Source organism: Urocitellus parryii, chromosome 7, assembly GCF_045843805.1.
Source record: "Urocitellus parryii isolate mUroPar1 chromosome 7, mUroPar1.hap1, whole genome shotgun sequence".
Classification (NCBI taxonomy): domain Eukaryota; kingdom Metazoa; phylum Chordata; class Mammalia; order Rodentia; family Sciuridae; genus Urocitellus; species Urocitellus parryii.
In genome coordinates, this window is record NC_135537.1 from 35,815,408 (window position 1) to 35,839,500 (window position 24,093).

The following is a 24,093-nucleotide window of genomic DNA, read 5'->3' on the forward strand; positions in this document are numbered from 1 at the left end:
AAAAAAGAGAGAGAGAGAGAGAGAGAGAGAGAGAGAGAGAGAAGAGGAATAATGTGAGGACTCTCCATGGTGACTGCAACTGGCAGATTAGTGAGGGGGACACAGTTATCCCTAGAAGTCTCTCAGAGAATTAAACAGCAATGGTGGTGGCAGAGTCTATCATCCTATAATCAAGCACTCAGATCTTATGAATTGGGACATTAATGTTAACACAGTCTCCTTGGAACTCATAGCCTATGGAAGCCTATAATATATGATTTATATCCTAAATATAGGATGATTCAAAAACTTAAGAATCATTTTCTAATATTTATCATTCAGTGTTTGGTTATCTAGAGTTATGAAACAAAATACCCCAACATTTAATAGCTAAATGCAACCATTTATTTTTCTCATGATTTTGTAAGTCAGGAATTTGGGAAGGGCTTCCCTGGATGGTTTACATCTGTCCATGGTGTAACCCCGGGAAGCTGGAGGACATATTTCCAGGAGGGGTTTCACTCTAATATCTTGTCCATTTAGCACTTCTTGACCCCCAGGGCCTATGCATATGACTTGAACTTACAGCCTGGGAGTCTCAGGGCAGCTGCTTTTGTTAATTGACAGCTGGCTTCCAAGGGCCAGTCCAGTTAAGGGCTACAACAGGAACTAGCCCAGGATGGTTTTTACTGTACAATATTGATGGAAGAAAGCATGGAGTCCTCCTTGGTCAAAGGAGTGAAGACATAGACCTCCCACTTGACAAATGTAAATGTAAATGTGAGGTACTAATATGGCCATCTTTGGAAAATAATCTACCACACACATAATTACATTATGCTTGAATATGTAACATAGTTAAAACTAGTTGAAAAGAAGTAATCTTAGTTGTTCCTGTAATCTTTACAAAAGTTTACTGCACATACCTCATGTAACATGTTAATCCAATATACTTACTTCAGACTCAGAGTATCTCATCAATGACAATGGCTGAGATGATAACCATCATGTGTCCCTTCATTTTCTTAAGGCTGTTGAGGAAGAGTGGCTTAAACATAAAGTTCAGGAGACTAAGTAATGAATGACCTTTGGAAAGTTAACAATGGTCATTGAATTTCCTCCTATACTAATTGTGTTCAGTTGATGAAAAGGCCAAGTTACACAACACATATTTTCAAAGAATTGACTTTGAAAACAATATAGGGTATGGTCAGGAGTTTATTAGGCTTTAGAATCAGATGAAACTGGGCTCTTGTGCTGGCTCTGTCATTTGTTAACTGTGTGACCTTAGGGAAAGATTCTTAACCTCTCCCAACCTCAGTAGCACTTACATTATAAAGTTGGTATCAAGAGTTCCCATCAATCCTTGCTGTGCAGCAGCCCCAAAACAGTGAAACAGCAACTTATTTCTTATAATGCTGCAGGTTAGGAAATCAGGAAAAGATCAGCTGGGTGGTTCTTCTGCTTCACTTGGCTTCAGCTAGGGAAACTCTCACAGTTGCATTTAGCTAACTATTTGGTTCATCTGGAAAGTTAGATGTCACTCATATGTTGGTGCCTCTTTCTCTCCCACGTGGTCTATCTTTATTCAGTAACCTACAAAAGCTTCTTTACAGTGTGGTTTCTAGATATCTTGGAGTATAAGTAGAAGTTTCTAGGTCTCTTAAGAGTTAAACTCAACCCTTATGGCCACTTCCACTTGTCTGTTAGTCAAAGCCCCTCACAAGATCAGACCAGATCCAAGGTAAGGGGAGAAGGACTCCACCTCGTTGCAAGGAGTGACATGTGAATGCAGGGAAGAGAAGACTTGTCCACATCTATCTTTGCAGACTATCTATCACATTAGAATCCCGTGAGATAATTTATATAACATTCACAGCATAGTGGTCTGGCATTCAATAAATGATCACCAATAATCATTTTTAAATGAGTAATATAAATCTTATTTTTTCCAAAATGTTTTGATTTCCCAATTAAGAAAAATAATGGACTGGGATTGAAGCTCAGTGATAGAGTGCTTGCTTAGCATGTAAGAAGCCTGGGTTCTATCCCCAGCACAAGAAGGAGAAGGAGAAGGAGAAGGAGAAGGAGAAGGAGAAGGAGAAGAAGAAGGAAAAAATCATTACACAACAAATTTATTTTTTTCTCCCTAACTACTTCGCCTTTATCTTTATTAATGTTTTAATCTTCACAACAAATCCTAAGAAATCAATTCTATTTTCCACATTTCACATTAGGAAATAGAAAAAATATTGAACTTCTCTTAATGTTAAGGGGCAATACACTTTGATAAATTGAAGATGTAACCACAAATGCAAATATTTGATCACAAGGGATACATATACTTCATTTACAGAAACTACAAAATTTGTAACATCACTAGCACTAAATCCAAAGCAACTGCGTTTCTAGGCGCAGACCCACCCAACGATGTTCCATTCTTCATGTCCTGGGAAAACATCAGCTGGGTGGTTCTTCTGCTTCACTTGGCTTGAGCCAGGGCAACTCCCACAGTTGCATTTAGCTAACAGATTAAGGGACAGGTGAACCATGCATTTCTTCCTTAAGACTCAACAACTCACCCACCTGTTTCCCAAAGTTATGTGTCTGGGGAGCTGTCTTTGTCGCTCAGTGAGCCCACCGGTTCCCTGATGTGCTGGCCCAGGGCAGCAAGCAGAGCAGGCAGGTGGGAAGAAGTACTCAGGACTGCGTGGCCTGTGGGGCAGCAGACTCCAGGAAGCCCTTATCCAGCCCTGGCACATAACGGAGCTGGGTGCAGACTACCAAGGGCGCATCAGCGCGGGGCAGCAGGGAGTGCAGAGCGCATCAGAAGAAAACTGAGAACGGTCTGAAAGAACAGAAGCTGGTGGGCCTGAGAGAATGCCATTTGCACCAGCCCTGCCACCTCCCACCCAAAAGCAGGCCTTGGACCCCTGCCATGGCACCCCAGCCATGCCCACCTCTTGGGACTCAACGAGTTGTTCTGTATCTCAAAAACTAATGCAAGGCCAGCTTCAGCAACAGCAAGGTGCTAAGCAACTGGGTGAGACCCTGTCTCTAAATAAAATACAAATTATGACTGGAGATGTGGCTCAGTGTTGGAGTGCCCCTGACTTCAAATCCCCATACCCTGCCCCCAAGGAAAAAAAAAAACTATGCAAGAATGACATTATTGGAACTGATTCAATTAAACTAATCTTTGTTGAGCATCTGCCGTGTGCACAATACAACAAGGCACAATCTCTACCTTCAGGGACCTTATTCTATAACATGGGGACCAAGGGAAGCAAGAGATGGGATTCTGGGTGAGGTTGTTGTGCTGTTTTAAATAAAAAAGGAAAAAGGGAGAGTCAGAATCATAAGTTATGGGAGGGAAAACTTTGAATTTAAAAATTTCACCATCATGTACAGTTTCCTTATCTTTAAAGTCAGAATTATATCTACTTGTTATCAGGCACCATAGGCTTTTTTTATGCTACAGTAACAAAGACTCAAAATCTCAGTTGCATACCATGACTAAAGTTTATCTGTCACTCTTGCAAAATGTCCAGTGTGGGTCCAGGAAATTCTCCAGATGCTGTTCTCATGGTGGCTCAGCTTTCCAGGAGTTTTGATCTTAAGGTACTTCTATATCAACATGTGCTTCCAAAATCATTGCAGCAGAAGTCAGGGTTTAAATGCAGGGAAATGGATGGCATTAGAGCAGATTATGCTAATGAAGCTAGCCAATCCCTAAAAAACAAATGCCAAATGTCTTCTTTGATATAAGGAGAGTAACGAAGAACAGAGCAGGGAGGAAGAGCATGAGAAGAAGATTAACATTAATCAGGGATGAGAGGTGGGAGGGAAAGGGAGAGAGAAGGGAAATTGCATGGAAATGGAAGGAGACCCTCAGGGTTATACAAAATTACATACAAGAGGAAATGAGGGGAAAGGGAAAAAAAACAAGGGGGAGAAATGAATTACAGTAGATGGGCTAGAGAGAGAAGAGGGGAGGGGAGGGGAGGGGGGATAGTAGAGGATAGGAAAGGCAGCAGAATACAACAGACACTAGTATAGCAATATGTAAATCAGTGGATGTGTAACTAATGATTCTGCAATCTGTATACGGGGTAAAAATGGGAGTTCATAACCCACTTGAATCAAAGTGTGAAATATGATATATCAAGAACCATGTAATGTTTTGAACAACCAACAATAAAAATAAAAAAAAATAAAAATAAATAAATAAATAAATAAATGCTTCTCCCATGAAATGTGACACTTTCACTCCCATTTCCTTGACCAGAGCAAGTTAAGTGAAGAAGCTTAATTTCAAGGAGGCAAGGAAGCAAAGTCCTCCTAGCCAAAAAGACAGGAGAGCCTGAGAAATTGGTGAACAGTTGTGATGTCACTCCTTTGCCCCAGAGGGTGGATGTGATGATTAAATAAGATCAAGTTAACAGCTGAGAACCACATGGCCACACTAAGAAGGAACTGCTGGGTGGCTAGTTAGCCCCACTCAACACTAGTGACTAACTCCTTCCCACCAGCCTCAGGGACACGACTTTGATGAGTCATTAGTCACTGCAGATTTTGGAACTTTCATGTCATTCTTACAGAGTTGAAGATCTGAAGCTTCAAATTTGAGAATACAAAAATTCTGTGCGCATGAAAATGTTTGTATCTGTTTCCTTATGTTTTCACCCTGGGCTGTTACAACAAAAAGGTCATAGACTGGTTTAAACAACAGACATTTATTTCCCACAGTTCTGGAGGCTGCAAGTTGAAGTCAAGGATGCCAACATGGCTGAGTTCTTGGTGAGGACTCTCTTGCCTTCTTGCTGTGTCCTCACATGATGCAGAGATTATTTATTACTTTTAAAGTTGCTAATCCCATTCATGAGGGTTCTGCTCTCATGATCTAATTACCTCTCAAAGGCCTCACTTTCTAATCCCATTACATTGGACACTAGGCTTCAACATATGAATCTGGGTGTGGGGAACACATCATTTAGTCCAAATACCTTGGAACTGTGACTTCCCAAGGCAAAATAACACCCTACAGAAAGCACCAGGCCTTAATATATAAAGTCATATATACTCATAAAAAGTCCTTTCCTGTAATTCCAGCAGCTCAGGAGGCTGAGGCAGGAGGATCATGAGTTCAAAGCCAGCCTCAGCAACTTAGCCAGACCCTGAGCAACTTAGTGAGATCCTATCTCAAAATTAAATATAGAACAGACTGGTTATGTGGCTCAGTGGTTGAGCACCCCTGGGTTTAATAAAAAAAAAAAAAAGTCCTTTCTTTGTGTTTTGGGCCTTTTCAGTGGCTGTCAACTTAGCTTCAATTGGGATGAAGGAACTGGGATAAAGGAACTTTCTAACTACATTCAACTCCTAGGTCATAAGAGAGATTGTTTTGATTTAAATTGTACATTTTCTAATCATAACTCCTTGGAGAGATTTAAATCCATTCACTGTTTTCCAGGACTATGGCATCTATTGGGGAGATAACTGAGTACAGTTTCAAAATGTCCTTGGTGTTCTTGGGACAGTCTGTTCAATTATTAGCCAACTACTTATTTTCCCTTTAATCTGAGTGATGACATTTCTGTAGCAGAGGCCAGAGGGTGGGCTGGTAGCCAAACAACCCCAACAGGTAAAAGCAATGTTAGAAAGAAGAGGGGAAAGGAGCAGGTCAGGGTGAGATGGGGAGGCAAGGCTGATGTGGAGAGGTAAGTGCCACCGCAGCCCTCTGTAACTGTGGGAGGACTCTGATGGAGGGAGAGGCATGGAGTGGGGACACTTAGAGTAATTGACTTTGACTTTTATCAAAAAGTTCTCCAGAGAGTACACACTTTCCTGAAATGTGCAGAAAGTAATGGAATTGCGGGTGGTTGACTCATCTTCCGTAGAAAATATATACAGCCTGCAATTATACTCTCATTTGTGAGCTCACTGGAGTAATAGTTTCCTCCTCCACCATCTATATGCTCCAGAATAAGGTCTGGGTCAAGCCTTGCTCACCACAAGAACTCAAAGCCTTTCGTGATGGCAAGTTTTGGCTCAATCTTGGCAGACAAAGTGAACAACAAGATCATTACAAACAAAAGTGTCTGGCCATGCCCAAGGTTCTCGTTCTGAGCATCTGTTCTTATTGCCCAGTCCCTGGGTGTAGACGGCATGGAAACAAACAGACAATTCATTCCAAGTGGTCAGGGCAGCCTCTGCTGCAACTGCACTGCAGGGGTCCAAACCCTGGCTTTGCCACATGCCTGCATGTGACCTTGGGCAGACTTCTGACCTCCCAGTGCTCTTGAGTCCTTATCTATAAAATGGTGATAAGAATAATAATGCCTGCTTTATAAGGTTGTAACAAGGATTAAATGAAATAACACCCTTAGTACTTTGCCTAGGAAGTAGCAAGGAAGAGAAAAATGTTGGTTCTCAGCATTATTAAAGCTAGAGAACTATTTTGGATACACTCCTGATCTGAATTTGTAACCCCTTTGGTCTTTTTAAGGAATTTAAGCTTTAAAATTTAGCCACATGGGCTGGGATATAGCTCAATTGGTAGAATGCTTGCCTCGCAGGCACAAGGCCCTTGGTTCAATCCCCAACACCATTAAAAAAAAAAAAAAATCAGCCATATTTCTTGTTAACTGAGATTTATTGGAGGCCATTGGCACAAAGGAGATTCCATTTAGCATAATATATGGGAAAATGATGCTCTCATTTACCATTTGCATTACAGTTATAAGGCTTAACAAACATACTTAATTATGACTCTTTGCCTAGGAGTCATTTTCTGGCTATAAGAAATGTGCTTACAGATTCCAGTCAAGTTGTGAGCCTTCAATCATGGTCTTTTTCATTTTTATACTGTGTCACCTCTGCTAGACTAGAATTTAATTTGTTACAATCCCCCTTACTGTGTGTTTGTATGACATTTGGAGGGTAGAAAAACAGTGACCAATGTTCTCTGAAAGTCACCCTGGTTTAAACATGAGAAAGACTGGTACAGAGTGCTGCAGGATTCTATCTCGTCCTCCCTCCCTCTGGCTCTGGGACAACCTCCTCCTGATTTTTCTACCAATCTCCAATCTCCTGGTGGTCCCCCTCCAGCAGCAGACTAACTGGCTCCCCAGATCCCCTCATAAGCTCTGACCTTCCATCCATGCCAGCATTTCAGCTGATCTTCAAATCCCTTCTTTTCAATTCCTCTTCCTCAGTTTCTCCTCAAATTGTGTGAGGTCTGTTTTTCTCCGTTTTTTTGTTTGTTTTTTTGTTTTTTGTTTTTACCAGGGTTTGAACCCAGGGGCACTCGACCACTGAACCACATACCCAACCCTTTTTGTGTTTTATTTAGAGATGGGATTTTGCTGAATTGCTTGGGCTTCACTAAGTTGCTGAGGCTGGCTTTGAACTCATGATCCTCTTGCCTCAGCCTCCCAAGCTGCTTCTACTTCTTGATTGGACCCTGGCTATGAGGGTCATTGAAGCTGCTCTCCACATATAGCATCTAGTTAACCTTACTACCCAAGTAGCCACACCTTTGTGAAGTCCCACATCAATTTCAGCTGGCCCTGTGGCCCTTTTGGATTTATAGACTTTCATGACAGTGAATTAGCACGTGCCTTTTCTGGCCTTAAGACTCAAAGTCTGATGATTTCCACTTTGGTGCTTTTAGGAACCCATAGTCCCTATGTAAAAGGACTAGCGACTTGGCTGAAGGGCCATGGGAAAGCCTGAAGGGGAGAAGTTTTGAGACTATGGGTAGAGAAGACCTCTGTCCCGGTGTTCTTGCTGAGCCCTGCGACCAAGCCACCTGCACCAAAGTGCAGGAGAAAAGGAGCTACACGTGGAACCATCTGGAATATTTCTACCCCAGCGTCTGACTGCAGATGCAAAAGATCCCAAGTAAGACCAGAAGAAAAGCTGACCAGCTAAGCTTCAGACCACCCACAGGAACAGGAGAAATAAGAAAATAGTTGTTTTTAAAGTCTTTCTACTTTGATATAATTACAGACTTACAGAAAATATATAGAACTACATAGTACTTAAAAATCCCATGTATCTTTTGCCAAAATTGACCCCAATTCAGGGTAAGTTATAGACACTATACTTCTTTATGCCTATGTACGACAGTATCTCCTAAAAACAAGACAATTCTCTTATATAATCATGTACAATTAAAAAAAAACAACAGAAAATTACTTTCAATGGTGCTATTATCTAATCTGTAGACCTTGTGCAAAATTTTCCAACCATCTCCAAAATGTCCTTTATAGCAAAAGAAAACCCTGGATCATGTATTGCATTCCCTTATTTATCTACAACCTCCACCAGTCCTCTGGCTTTCTTTGCCTTTCATGACATTAGGTTGTTTTGTTTTGTTTTGGTACTGGGACTTGAATCCAGGGGCACTCTACCACTGAGATGTGTATCACTCCCAGCCCTTTTTATTTTTTATTTTAAGACAGGGTCCCACTAAGTTGCTGAGGCTGGCCTTGAACTTGTGATCCTCCTGCCTCAGCCTCCCCTGTCTCTGGAATTATAGGTGTGTGCCACCAGGCCTGGTTGACATAGCAGTTTTGAAAAGTACTGGCCAGTTAGTTTGCAGAATGTTCCTCAACTTGGGTTTATCTGGTATTCCATCATGACTAGATTCATGTCGCACATTTTTGCAGAAGTATAACAGAAGGGATGTTTAATTTTTCTCAGTGCATTGTTTCAGGAGGTAAGCAATGTCGATTTGTCCCATTACTGGTGATGTTAAATTTGAATTTTGTTTATGGTGGTTTTTCTGATAGTTTTGCAACTTTGTGTAAAGCTACTATTTATCATTCTTTCTTGTTTACTATGATTATTTTTCATTCTTCTCAGTGTTAGCAGAGTTTTTGTTGTTTAACAAACATTTGGTCAAATCAAATAAGTGGAAAAAATTGTCATTTGCTTATCTGAGTCATACTTCCTTGTGATAGTCTGCTTCTGGTTGAACATATGGATCTAAATTAAACTTGCTGAGATTCTGGCCTGCAACAAGGCCAGGCACAGTATGATGTCACATAAGCTCGGCTAAAATAGGACTCAGGGAGAATGAGTTCCACTTCAGTGAAGAGAGAGAACCCACAAGGTAATTTCATCAGAAGATTCAGCTTCAGAAGAGATACTCCTCCAAATGAGTCTGGTCAGCCAGGACACAGGCCATTCAGTTTCTGTTGAACCGAGTATGGCCACCGTCTCCTTATCATTCAATTTGAAGTCAAGGACCTGAAGATTCTTGGCAAGCATGCCAGGGTCACAAACTTGGGGATCACCACCGCATTCCTCTGGATCAGAACTGAAGTCAAGTTTTTTTGTGCTTTGCAGCAATCTCCTTCATCTTGGGATCCTCCAGTAATGAGGGGTCCTCTAGTTTGACCTAAGATCTACAGGAGAGTCCAGGGGGCTGTCGTGTGAAAGTGATGCCCTTGGAGTGGCAGTACTGGATCAGTTTCTCCTGGGAGAGATATGGATGACACTTGATCTGATTATAACTGGTTTATATTTAAGTCCAGGTTATTCAAGAGCCTTTCAATCTGAAGGTGGTTGAAGCTTAAAACACCAAGGGCTTCCACCAACTCCTCCTCATCCACCAGTTCCTCCACGACCTCCCATGCATCCAAGAACGTTGACTTCCCAGTGAGGCTATTGCCTGTATTGTCTTTGGGGAATAATCTTTCCCAGGTTGAAACATCAGTGGCCAGTGAGTAAGAGAGATGTTCACATAGGCCAATTTCAGATCCTGAGCGTCTTCTCCCAGGTTTCTTTCAGAGAGCTTCTTTCAAAGACGCACCACCACTTGCTAACAGTGAAGAGGTCGTCCCACTTTGCCACCCTCTCTTGGTTCTCCTCTTGGATGGCTTCTTCCACCTCATTCTTGTCCTGATAGACAGAGGTGTAATCTATACGGTGATAGCCTGCTGCAATGGCCCCCTTCATGGCTTCTTTGCCTGGGGGGACTTTCACTGTCCATAATAGGCACTTGGCTTTGATGCTGTTGCCATTAATACAGAAACAGTTCGGAGAGAGCAGATAGATGTCAAGTTATAATTTTCGTTGTAATTAAATCTTACCATGATACTTTGAGACCACACAACTATCCTTTACTCTCCAAGACACTATAATGCACTAGCTTAGTATCCACTGACAATTCCATTTACAAATTAATTATTACCATGGTGATTGCCTAATGTTGATTTTCTAATTTCATCATTCTTTCTTCATTTATTAGTTAAGAGTCTACTGTCAGGAAAAAAAAAAACTTTTTCTTCTCCCCATTTATTTATTTATATTGGTCTTAACTCACTGGTTTCAATTTGATTCAGTGGGTTATAAATAGTTACTATCATATTTTTTCCTGATGCTTAACCTCTTACAGATTTGGCCTTTGAGAGCCTCTTCAAACTAACCCCTCTTTTTCATATGTTTCCATGATTTGGGGGCACTTCTGTATTGTTTTGGCACAAGATTTTTCAGGCTCATCTTGTATTGTCTCTGCCTCAGCCTTTGAATCAGTCATTTTCCTACAGAACCCTAGTTCTTTTTAGTGGGGAAGAGTATTTAGAAACCAAGATGGAGGTAGTAGGCATGCTCATTGTTATTTCAGTGTCGATGATTTTTGGCCCCCTTTGTGCTCATATCTAGAAAATATATGTATGCACACACACATACACACACACACACATAAACACCCACTATAGATACTACTATCTATTGTTGATTCCATCTCTTTATGTTAAAAATCATTAGTTCAGCTTCGTGGTGGCATATGCCTATAATCCCAGTGACTCAGGAAACTGAGGCAGGAGGATCACAAGTTTGAGATCAGCCTTAGCAACTTAGCCAGGCTTTAAGCAACATAGCAAGACCCTGTCTCCAAATAAAAAACAAAAAGGGCTGGGCTTATGGCTCAGTGATTAAGTGCTCTTGGTTTCAATCCCCAGTATCAAAAACAAACAAACAAAAAACCCAAAAACATTATTTCAAATCATGAGTTTACCTTTTCTAATTGCTGAAATCATGGATCCTATTACCCATGATATAGTGTCTTATTTTCTTAATCCTGGAATATGCAGAGAACAGTTTCAAAATTGATAACCCATACACCTGCAGAACAATAACACACACACACACACACAAAAAAAAAAACCCTACGACTTGAGTTTAGTGTTTACAGATGGTTTTTGTCTCTAGCCTCAGGGGAAATGATCCAAATACTTTTTTCAAAAGTTTCTCAAGATAGTTATATGGTGGTTATTTTAAGCTATGGAGTTCTGGGGTGGTTTATTTTGCAAGAGATTGTAGAATGACTTTGCAAATTAGCACTCTCCACATTCCAATATGAAAAAGAAATCGGGCTGCTGGGAGAGGATTTCCACCTGACCCTCACAGGAATAGGCATTCTAGGGGGTGGCATTTCTCAGGTGAATCTGGAAGAGCAGCACTGGCCTGGGGCTTATTTACAAGTTGAGGAGTTTGTCCTGGGTATCTGGTCTCTCTTGTTTTTCCATCATTCCTATTTCTCACTTTGCAGATACCTGCTTACTGTCTACTAGCACATACTCTATGGTTTCCTGGCTCTGCCTAGGTCTTCCTCCCAGTCCTCCATTAGACTTCTCAGTTCTCAGCTGTGAATGACCTGTGACTTCCTGGGAGGAGGACTGTCAACTATAGTTAAACAAATTCCTAATGCAGTGAGAGACTATTAGTTGATGAACTGGGTCCCCAGGGCACTTCTGCACCATGTTTGTTAAACTCAGGCTTGGGAAAGGGTAAGAGGGAGATAAAGGTCTTTGGAACTTGTCTTTCTGTCCTGACTCTTGACCCCTGCCTACTTAATCTGGAGTCTTGAACTGTCCTGCTGGAAGAGCTGGAGGTAATATGTATAATAAATGCTGACTTGAAATCTATTGCAGATAAATAGATCGATATAATTCAGATGAGGTCTTACTATGTTACCTAGGCAGGCCACAAACTCCTAGCCTCAAGTGATCTTCCTGCCTCAGCTTTCCCAAGTAGAAGGAACTACAAAGTATATGCCACTGTGCCTAGCAATTACAATATTTTATTATCCCCTGGATGACTTAATGCAAAAGTAAATATGTTGGATTTCTATACTTACGTTACTGAACTAGTAAGCTCATGGGCACTGATATGCCTGTAGCTCCGGATGTGATAGATGTCCTACTGTCCATCACTTGAGAAATACATGAGGTAATATGTTAGCTAAAAGAACTGGTCAGTGGAAACTACAGAAGAGCACCCCCCCCCATCCCACTACTACTATCAGCACCTCAGGGTAAGAGAAAGTCCTGCGAAGAGAAGTCCTGTCTGAGCTGCTACCTGGCTTTGGCACATGGAGCATTCATGCCTTGGCCAGCACAGCAACTGCTCCAGAGGGGGTGGAGTGGACTTCAGAAGCAACTAGAAGGATGCCTCACTGACCACAAAACTATTTCTAAGGGTGTTCAGAAATTATTTTGGGGAAAATAACCTTGTAATAAGAACAGAGTTGCCATTAGAATCATGATGAGGGCTTAGAGTCATTTAATTTGGATTTTTAGAGAGCTAAAACCTTATTGTGTACCCCAGCCTGGCAAGAGAGGGCATAACTCCTGATATAATGCCATGTCAGGTGAGAAATGACGCCTGCCCATCTGAATTGTTCTCTGCTGCTAATTTCACAAGTGTCTCAAGGGCAGAGCATGATAAGTGAGCAAATGAATTTCAATATCACAGAGAGATTTCCAGGGAGCTACATTACAAATTAATAACTAAGCTGGATTTGGAAGGATGATTAAAGTACCTGGCTATCTTATCTTTGCTGGCAGAACTTCTTCCCTTTGGGATTCTGGGATGAATTTCAGGGGATCCATGTCCCCTCAAATTACATGGAGTTTTGTTTAAAGTTGTGCTTGTGTGTCTTCATGAGGAGAGAATGTCAGTAGCTTTCTTTATATTTTCAAAGGAATAATTTTCTCAAGGTTACACAGCTGACTGGAACAGTCTGTCTTCTAGACTCAGCTTCCTCCTGATTTAACAATTCCAACCAGGAAGATGAGACTAATTTTATAATTCTACCAATTCTCCTTTACTAGCAGTGTAACTTGCTTTGAGGGGTTCAGGGAAAGGAACAGGGGATGAGAGACATAGGTTTCTTTCTCTAACTAGCCTCACTTTCTCACACACTCTATTCTATGTCCCCTTTCCCCATTCTACCTTTTTCTGTAGCCCCTGTCCCACTTAGCAGCATCACTGTCCACCCTGTCACACTGCAGGAAATAAACAATCTCAACTCCTCCCCTCAATCAGGCATTCCCTGCAGACATGGTACATGAAGCTGGAGGTGGCACTGGATGGGAATGTCGCAGAAGGGGAAACAGAAAATCTTCAGGAATCAAACCTGCACCCCTCCTTGTGGACTTCCCACAGCACCTCAGAGGCTCTACCTTGACCTTGGCCTCTTTTCTGGCCAGTAAATTGATGCATCCCCAAAACATGCGGGGTCCATGGTGGGCTTGGTGGTGTTTGTCATAGCTATTTTTCTTCCTCCCTCTTCAGTATCCTTTCTAGATACCTGGTTGGTCAGCTTTGCCTCCTAGTTCTGCCTTCCTCTCTTCACCTTTCTCCCATGGCCTCCTACACTACCCTCAAAGTTCCCTACCCCTGCACATTCCACTTAGTAAAAATCTCCTTCATGACCCATATCTTTTCACATTCAGAATTCATGAGTATGATTTATGCAATATGCTAGACTTAAGCCAATGACCACTGAGAGATTAAGCCAGATAGAAGGGCAAGACTATGTGCCAGGCTCCTTGAACTTAGATTCTGGCTAGTAATAAGAATGATAATGGTTCCTACCTCATGAAATTGTCACAAAAAATAACACACGTGAAGTATTTAGAACAGCACCAGATGCTCAAGAGGCTCAAGAGGTTATAGATTTCCTCCAACATGAAGGCATATAGGCATCCCAAGGAGAGCAATGATTTGGTGATCCTTCAAACCAAAATTACTAAATGTTTGTTCAAACTTTCTTTGGGGCAGTGGTTCTCAAACTTTGACATGCATCCGAATGCATGCCCCCAAATGTCTGATTCAGCAGGTCTAATGCTGACTGAGGTTTGCTTTTCTAACAAGTTAATGCTGCTGGTCTAGGGGCCACACTTTGAGAACCACTGATTTAGAGCCTTGGTTGTCTATTAGAACCACATGGGAAGCATTTAAGATACCCAATTTCTAAGCTGTTTCTGAGGAAATAAATGAAGACTCTCAGCCCCAATGACACAAAAGCCATTTATTCAGAGCTTGCTCTAGCAAAGGAGACACCATTACTTGTGTGTGGCAGAGACTCAAAGGCAGGCAGAGGACTGGGAAAAAGGGACAGCTTCAGATGTGTTCTGATTGGGGCTCATGGGCACGGAGAAGCTCCTCATTCCTAATTCAGCAGTTAAGTGAGGTGTGTATATTTGACTGTCACTGGAAGATTCTAAGAGGGAAATGGGCAGAAATTAGGGAATCTGGCAGTTACCATGAGTCCTGAGTGTTTGGGGCCAGTTGCTACAGAGGTTAGGGTTTGGCTTCCTGGATGGGTTGGTGCAGATTGCGGGTCAGAGTTCTATTTCTCTAAATTATCTGGTTGCCATACACTGTATATTCAGACTCTTTTATATTCTCAAAAGAGTAATTTGACCACTTAAATCAGAATCAGTGAGGGCAGGATCCAGGTTTCCATATATATTTTTGAAGTACTGGGGATTGAATCTCACCTTGCTTTACCACTGAGGTACATTCCCAGACATTTTGATTTTTTATTTTGAGACAGGGTCTCACCAGTTGCTTCAGGCCTCCCTAAGTTGTCCAGGCTGGCCTCAAACTCGTGGTCTCCTCCTCTCAGCCTCCAAGTCACTGAGATTATAGGCATGCATCACAGCATCCAGCTCCAGTAATTTTTTTTGTGTGGTGGGGTGGTACAGGGGATTGAACTCAGGGGCACTCAACCACCAAGCCACATACCCAGCCCTATTTTGTATTTTATTTTAGAGACAGGGTCTCCCTGAGTTGCTTAGCGCCTCACTTTTGCTGAGGCTGGCTTTGAATTCGCTATTCTCCTGTCTCAGCCTCCTTGAGCCATTGGGATTACAGGTATGTGCCACCATGCCCAGCTGTCATTTTTTTTAAGCTCTCCAAAAGGGAGCTAAGGTTAAGAACCATGATTTTGAGGATGAGCCTGAGCACTCTGCAGGAGAAGGTGCAACAGGAAGAGGGACAGCTTTCTGCTCTTCCTCTGCTCTCCCTTCCCAGAACTAATACCATTCTCCTAGCAATGCTGTTCATGTTCATCTCTGTACCTGGAGGCAACTCGAAAAGATGGGTCCTCCTCAGTGCAGGTACTTATCAAAAGTATGACAACTGATAGGATTCACCCCAAGAGGAGTTCTTTCCCCCATTTCATTGACCTCTCAGTGTCTTTTATCATCTCTTATAGATTGGCTTCTAATGAAATTAGAATAAAAATCCAAACCCACTGGGAGCACCAAAGCCCTGCCAATTCTCCAGTCCATATCCTGGTCCTATCCCCCCAGGTCTCCATTCCCCTTCTACCCAGCTGAGCTCAGCCTGTTCAGCCACAGGACCGCCTCTGCTCCTCTTCTTCCCATGACTTGTACATCCTCATGGCTCAGACCCAGGCCAAACTCCCACTGAAGAGCAGCCTCCTGAGCCCTCTCTGGAGAACCTTCTCCTTCTCTCCCATCACTTTTTGCCCTATTGCTCTATTTTTTATTCTCTGCATAGTGCTTACCACTCTCTGAAGTCAGTTCATTTATGTAGTCATTGCCTCTCTCTCAGCAGGGTGTTTGTCTGGAGGCAGGGTATTTGTCTGTCAACCAGACACATCTGTGTTCTTGATTCATTCATAAGGACTTTGCTCTCTGCCTTGTCCTTTACCAAGTCTGTGGCTTTGGGTCAGTCACTTCAGCCTCTCTGAGCCTCCATGTTCATATCCATAAATGTGAGAAGTGAGAGGTCCCAGAATTTCTTCTAGAGATGCTGCCATGGTATCCATCTTGATGGATTTAAGCTGGAGTGCAGCTCTCCATCACCACCTCTGCACTTCAGAAGGGCTTAACCTGTGGGATGGCTGCAATGTCCAATAGTAGGTTTAGTCAAGGGGGTACGGAGCACTGCCAAGGTCTTCCTGTTCTGCCACACGCGCAGCAACCAGTTCCAATGGCACCCAGAGCCAGCTAGTGGCCCACCTTCCAATAGTCTGTGCTCCTCATGACAAGCATGCCCTGATTCCTTGTGGCCCTTGGGTGAAATCCACATCCACTGAACCAGGAAAGGAGGCATGGCAGCTGGAGAAGTCCCTCCAATCTCCTGTGGGAGTATGGGTCACCAGCACCCTCCAGCAGCACCCTCCTTTTTCTTCATTGCAGGATCTCACCTAGAGCACACTTTCCCAGGCTGCTCGATAGGTTCTGTAGCTGGGCCTTCCTGCCTGGCACAGGACTCTTCCAACAGTCAACCTCTGCTTGGGGACTCCCCATTACCTGGCCAAGCCACCCCAGAACCTCACTGCAGTTGGGTTATTTCTACCCAGTGGACTCTTCCTACTCTCCTTGCACAGACACCCAACATGAATAGTGGTCAGAAACCTCTCCTGCTTCCTCACAATTCTGCCCCTTTATCCTAACAGGTGTTCCCCCCCAACCCCGGGGGTCTTGGGCTTATTAAATCCCATATATGTATCTTCTTCTCGGAATCCTGACACAGAAGAGCTGGAAACATGTCCAGAAGCTCCTGGTTTTGATCTAGCCCTAGAACAGCTTGCAAGATGTAAATTTTTAATGAAGGCGTCATTGATCAGGAAACACCGTCTCCTCTAGTACAGGCTGGAGCAAGCTCAGCTATGGGAACAAATACTGCTCTCCCAGATCAGGCTGAGTGAGGTGACCCAAGACTCCTGGAAGAGGGGAGTCATGGAACGCACAGGAACACATAGTTTGGGAAGTCCCCCCATCCCCCTCTCGCCCTGTTCTAGAATCCCCGGAGGACAGATGCATCATTGTCCTTAAGGTTAGCTCATCCTAAAGGGAAAGAGGAATTTGTCAGAGAGGAAATGAAGACACACTTGACAAGTAGAACTAATTGATGGTGGGATGCAAGAGGACGTCAGGGAGGGGGAGCGGCAATGCACTTAGGAGGAAAATGTGCCTTGTGGACTAAGTCCAGAAGCAATCCCCACTCGACATCTGAAAGTATTCAGTAGGCACCTAAGTGCAGGAAATGCTGCTTGGAGGGATTGTCCAGAGCAAGGGGAGACAAAACCACAAGCCTTCTCAATGGGACATCTGGGAGCTCATATCCTAGCCCAGTGAATTTCAAATGGGTTCCCTCAAGTGACTTCAGGGATTCCCTGGAAGAAGGGTCCTCAAAGACATGGCTCTCCTTGCCTTCTCATTCTTTAGTCAAAACATTTTCCATCACAAGAGTTCTGTCTCTCCAAACCAAGACTGGAATCCACTGATCTAGTCTTACTCTTTCCTTTTACTCATAGAAAAATGAAAGCCTAGAGAAATAGTGCGACTTGCTCAAAGTCACACAGCAAATGAACAGCAAAAGTGAAGGAGTCAGACGCAGTGTGCTTAGCTCAAGTCCCGTTCTTTTTCTGTTTCATGTGTCACCCTCTGGAGGAATGAATAATTTCTACGTCAGTTCAGTGCTCTGAAGATTGGACATTATCTATTAAGCTGAATCAACAAATGGAGCAGTTGTTCAGATGAGGTTGGACAGATGTGTCAATTTCCTGTTTAGAGAAGGTGGAAGGAAGCAAAGAGATTACTCTGCCTTCCTCCCGGGTTGTCATTTACATTGAGGTCACTTGCATTCACTCCTGGATGTTCAAATTCATCATCTGACAAATGTTCCCCCATAGAGGCATGTAGAGTAGAGGAAACAGCACAGTTTTGAAGCCAGGCAGGTGTGGCCTGGAGCCCTGACTCCTCAACCAGGTCCTCAGACAAGCTGATGTCATCCTCTGGAGCCTCAGTTTCTCTTCCTGTAAGTGTGGACAGGGCTGTGCCTGGCACACAGTGGGTGCTTTCTGTAGGTGGAGCATGTAATAGAAGGCTAAGAAGATTTGACCTTCAGATGGTGATGCATTCAAAGTCATGGGGAAACCAGTGCATGTGGCCATGAAAGGCAGCGATTTCTGAATTTTCGCCACTAAGAGTAAGGAATTCAGAAGAGGCAGAGACAGGTATGAATAAAATCAACCCCACAAATGATTTAGAAGCAAGAGAACTCACCTTGAGATCTGGGATGGTGGCAGGTGGGGAGGTGAAGCTGGGGGGACATGAGGACAGGCTGATAGCATGAGAGGCAGAGGTAGAAGAACCCAAGCCACTGAAGCACTAGGAGTGGACTCTGGGGACCTGGGGAGGGAGAGAACAAAGTGCTGAAGGGCAGGAAAGCTACAGAGGCCTGTCTTGCTGCTCCAACAGGAAGGGAATTGTGTGTGGCTAGCATGGGTCCAGTGAGGTTCAATGTGGTGGATTCTGGGAATGGTGAATTGTCTTGATATGAACGCTGAAAAGGAGCTAAGGAAGGGTAAATCCAGGTTCCCTCAGCTTTACTTACTCCAGTTTTTTACAGGTGAAGAAACTGAGAAATAAAACAAAAGACTTCAGCAGCTTCCCCAGTCACACAGTTAAGTGACAAGAGTTGGTCTTGGAACCCAAACCTTTAGATTTCCCTTGTCCTTCATCTCTTCCAGTTTCAACTGCCCTGTATTCTCCCTAGTGCCAAACACAGGACTGGGCAGACAGATAATAAATACTCCGGGAAATGCAATAAACTTTGACTGTAATTCAAATAAATCACAAGTGTTCCAAGTGTTCCTTTACACTAAGTGCACACTGAAATCTTCAGGGAGCTTTAAGAAGAGAAATATTGATCCCCAGATTCCAATGCACCACTTGAAAGAGAATCTCAGGGGCAGGCCCTGGGCATCAGTATTTTTGAAAATTCCCCAGGTGATTCTGGTGTGCATGGGGCCTGCTGCAAACACCTGGTCCAGTCCTGTGTCACAGCTCTGGAGTGACACACCATCTGGATGATCCACAGGCCCTTCTGGGCTTCCCTCAGCAGCCACGGGTCTCTCCCTCCCTCCCTCCTTCTCTGCCATATTGCCTCTTGATTTGGTCTTCAGATTCCTGGTGATGACTAATTAATCCTTCCAGAACCATCGAAGAAGACCTGCTTATGGGTGAACCATCTGGAGCTCCTCCTTGGTTGAATTGGACTTTGGGGAGGATGAGAGAAAAAACAGTGGGAGATGACTCACCCTCCAGATGAAACACACAAATTGCATTTAGCCAAGGCGGCTTGTGGTGTTTGGGGCTATAACTTTCCCCCTGCTTCTCAATGGTTCCAGATGGTAACTTTTCTCTTTCTGCATGCCCGTGTCCACACTCACCTCCACAGACAGAGAGGCATAGATTTGCCATGCTACTCCTATTTCAGTTCACAAAGTGAATTTGGTATTTTTATAAAATGCTTCAAGGACTAGACAGATCCCTCACACCATAGTATTCTTTTATAGTAGTATTCTCCTTTATAAAAGGGAGTGGGGAGGGCAGGAGTCAATCAATCACCCACTATTTATTAAACACCTAGTTTGATTAAAAGATGGCTTTAGAGCCCACTCAGATTTACTTTTTAGGATCCAAGTGCTCATTTCACAGCTGCCTTTATGGTAGCTACAGATGACTCTTGGGTGTCATCCTCTAAAGAAAAGTGTCTCCTTCCAGGACGTGGGACTCCTGGGTGTATGCCCCATAGCCCATGACTGACTGACAAGAGGGTGCCAAGCCCCAGCCTGAAATGAGGTGGCTTATGCTCCTGAAAATCAAGGTGAGCTTAACTTGAGCCACTTCCTTGATCAGCCCCTTCCCCTGCCCCATTCCCTGCTCTCTTAGAAAGGTCCCCTTACGGTGCTCCTTAAAAGTTTTCAGGCTTTGAGATTTTTTCTTAGAAGTCTTTCTAGCTGCCACTATGTTAAACCATGATTCTTCCTTGGCAAACACTCCTTGGTTTGTTACAAAGGCAAAACAGACACACAAAAAGTTAAAAGAAGTAACAATGGCCATTTGGAGGGACAGAAAAACAGATGCACAGTTTTTGATAGTTTTAGAGACAGAGGGTTTCACTGGATGATGGCAAAGACCTACCTGTGGATGAGGAAATGGCATGGGCGAAAATATGAGGAAAAACAAGGTACACAATATAAAATCACAGGGCAGGGGTTCTCAAAGTAGGTGACATTGAAACTCCCCAGAGGGATTCCGAAAACATGAACCATCAGGCTTTCCCATCCTTTAGGTCTGGGTCGGGCCAAGAATTTGCATTTCTAACAAGCTTCCAGTGAGAACTGGTGTTGCTGGTCTGTCAATCATTCTTTAAGAACAACTTAAGATATAATTTCAGTAGTAGGATAATTTCCTATGTTCCCTTGTATCAGTAGATGTCAAGGGAGAGGACAGACTCCTCTTGCCTGCTGACCTTAAGGAGATTTCATAAATCTCCAGCAGAAAGGAAATAACTGAATAACTAATAGGCAATCACTATTAACTAATAATATCTGTGACTTGCAGATGTTAGGACCAGGGCTTAAGTAGGGAAGGGTCATATGGATTTCAAATGTTTGACTTTAGGTATAAGAAGCTAAAGTCTCTAAAATTGAGATAAACCAGGGGTCTTCAAATAAAAGCTAGTGACCTGGTTTTGTACCAGAACATGCCACTGCCATCATTTACATATTGAATTGTGGCTTTCAAGTGACAAGAGCACAGTCAAGTAGTTGCCACAGGGAGAGAATGTTCTACAAAACCAGAAATGTTTGCCATCTGGCCCTTTATAGAAAAGGTTGCCAGAAATCCTAGAGAAAGTTCAATGGGAGGAGGAGGGGTGGGAAGTTGATGATAGACAGGTAATTTCCTCATCTCTGGGAAAGGAGATGAATGAACATCCTACCAGCTGGTGGGAAAGAAGATACTCATGGAGGTTATGGTGAAATGTCTCTTAGCAGATATGAGGATAAGAGCAGGGTTATGTTCAGTTATAGGAAAATAAGCTTCCATTTTTGCATTTCTAATTATCTGCAGAAGTCATATCTGCTAGGGGTAAGGATCAGAATGGGAAGAGTGGTACTAATGAAAGGGCACACGAGCGAACTGTGGAGAGTGTTTGCACTTGGAGCATGGGACAGGGCCTATTGGATGTGCTTCCTGTTTGCAGACCAGACTCTCTGGTACATATCAGGCTTGCTTTTATCGAAGTGATAGGATTTGATTGAGAACCTCCTCTAGGCCACTGTAATGGGCTACATACATAGCCCTCTCCGTATATTGAATTTCAAACGCAATAAACAGAGGTTTTGCATCCATTTCACAGATGCAAACCTGAGACTCAGGACCCTTAATGAACTAGCATGTGGCTACCAGGGTAGTTCAGGGAATAGACTGATCAAGTGGATGAGTGATTTCCAGGCTAAGCATTTGGGACTCTCTCCTCCAAGTAGGGGTAAACCATGTCAGGCTTTGAAAGAGAATGAAATCTGAGTAGAAAGGATTAAAATTATTTTGTGCACAAGGTGCCTCTGCCAATAAGACTGTGCCCCTGACAAAAAACAATGTCTTATTCCTCTATAACCTGGATGGCCTCATGGCCCATGTAGGCACTGGATCACATTTTTAAAAAGCATCAGTCTGATGCAATTTTTTTTACAATATTGCTGTTGAATTTTCTTGAAAAGATGGAATTCCTAAACTTATAAAAACCTATTTTCTGAAAGTTCTACTTGGGACTAGAGGGCAGCTGTTCCTCTCATGGCTGTTTTTCTCCCCTAACTTCAAAAAATTTGCATGAAACTCAATGCCCCCTAACTCTTCTCCCTCCTTCTGCCTACCTTCCTGGTTCTAACTAGTTCTATCCTTTCCAATGCAATGGCCTTTGTCAGCTTGATATTTGTTTTGTTTTGTGGCCCTTTCCAATTCACTTCTCTGGGAGTCACCCTGCTCAATCTAACAAAAGCCTTAAGGGCTGAGAATGCAAACTTAGAGACTCTCCTTGGAAGATGTGTGTACTGATGGAGAAAGTGAATCCTGCACTCAGAATACTGTGTGTGTGTGTGTGTGTGTGTGTGTGTGTGTGTGTGTGTGTGTTCGCGTGCCTGTACCTGTCCTCTGCACCCCCAGTACCTGCTAAGGTTCCAAGGAAACAGGTGCTTGGTAAATGTATGTTGTATAATGAAGAAATAAAAGGGATAATACTGGAGGTGGGACAGTCGGTTCGATGCCATCACAGCCATCCACATGTGAGTTTGAGTTGTGGATGGTGCCTAGAGAAGTAGGAATCAAAGGAAGCCATGAATGTTGGGTGGGTGTCAGGAAGAGGTTAGGAGACCTGAATGGGGTTTGAACACTGATAGAGGTAGGATATTGGCCAGGAGAGGGCACTAGAAGTCAACATAGTGGGATATGTCTTGGTCTTGCCATTTCTAGCAGCATGACCTTTGAATTAGTTATTGAACCTCTCCATGCCTCATCTGAAGGATGAAATTAATAATATACCTGTATATATGATTGTTATGAAGAGGAAATGGCCTAATATATGTAAAGTGCTTGGTATAGTATATTTTGGCTGCTGTTATTATTAATGAGTATCAGCCCCAGAACTCTCTGTGTACCCCAGTTGGGGAAAGCACTAAATCCAACAGGCTTGTCAGTTGGGGGCAGCACCACTGCTGGGGCAGGACAGGGCCCAGGACTATGGGGCAGAGTCTACCAGAGTGGCACTAGATATACTAGATACCAAGCACCCAGCCTAGCTGGCTATATAGGGTCCAATCAGGAAAGTAAATACCACAGATTTTTTTTTTTTTTTTTTTTTTTGGTACCAGGCATTGAACCCAGGGGTGCTCAACCACTGAACCACATCCCCAGTCCTTTTTATATTTTATTTTGAGACACTAAATTGCTTAGGCCCTCGCTAAGTTGCTGAGGCTGGCTTGAAATCTCCGTCCTCCTGACTCAGCCTCCCAAGTCACTGGGATTACAGGCATGCACCACCATGCCCAGCTCAGCACCATATATTTTGTTATAGGAAATGAGACCACAGACCCAAGCTTTAGAAGACTCTGGCAGACTACTGGTGCTCTGCTTATTTCACCTCTGTCTTAACTCTTTACCCCTCTGTGCTCTTGCACTGCAGTAGCTTGCAGCCATGTCTCTGCTAGAGGTCTACTCTGGTCTGCCTGAGAGTGCACACACCTCCCTGCCCCAAGCCCTTAGCTGACTAGTGTGGGAAATAATACTCCCCTTCCCTTACCCTCGAGGAACCAGCTCTGGAGTGTGGTCACATTGTCTCTATAGCTCCCTTTGAGAGTGAGCCCAAGTTACTCCTGTGGGTCATTGCCTGACAACTTACCCTGACTCCTGTAAAGAAAGTTCTACTGGTCAAAATGGCATCTGACCCTGTTGGAATGATCAGAAAGTCAAAATTGCATCTGAAAGTAGGATCCTCCTTCTGAATGATGGGAGCCCATATTCAGTCAGACTTCTTAGATTGTCAGCAACAGAAATAGATTCTGGAGAACTTAAGTGAACTTCAGTGAATTTATTGAAATAATATATGGAAGTTCACAGAACTGATAGGGAGGCATGGAAATTAGGTTAGGAAAGGCAGATGTTAGGAATTAAATTGAGTCCCCCAGAAGTTACATTGAACAGTTAACCTCTAATACCTCAGAATGTGACCTTACTTGGAAAAAAAATGTGTTGAGGATATAATTAGTAAAGAGGGGGTAATTAAGGTGGGCCCTAATTCAATATGACTCGTGTCCTAGTAAAAAGGAGAATTTCAGCTGGTATCTGGAGAATGAGGCAGGAGGATTGAAAGTTCTAGGCCAGACTGGGCAGTCTCAAAATAAAATTTAAAGGGCTGGGGATGTTGCTAAGCAGAGAGCATTTGTGTGGCTTGTGCAGGCCCCTGGGTTCAATCCCCAGCACTACCAAAAGAAAA

General features: G+C 43.2%; 1 pseudogene; it reads right to left on the reverse strand.

The window, feature by feature from the left end:
• Nucleotides 1-9,072: 9,072 nt before the first annotated feature.
• The window catches only part of LOC113179722 (aldo-keto reductase family 1 member B10 pseudogene), a 35,962-nt pseudogene continuing 20,941 nt past the window's right edge, over nt 9,073-24,093 (reverse strand).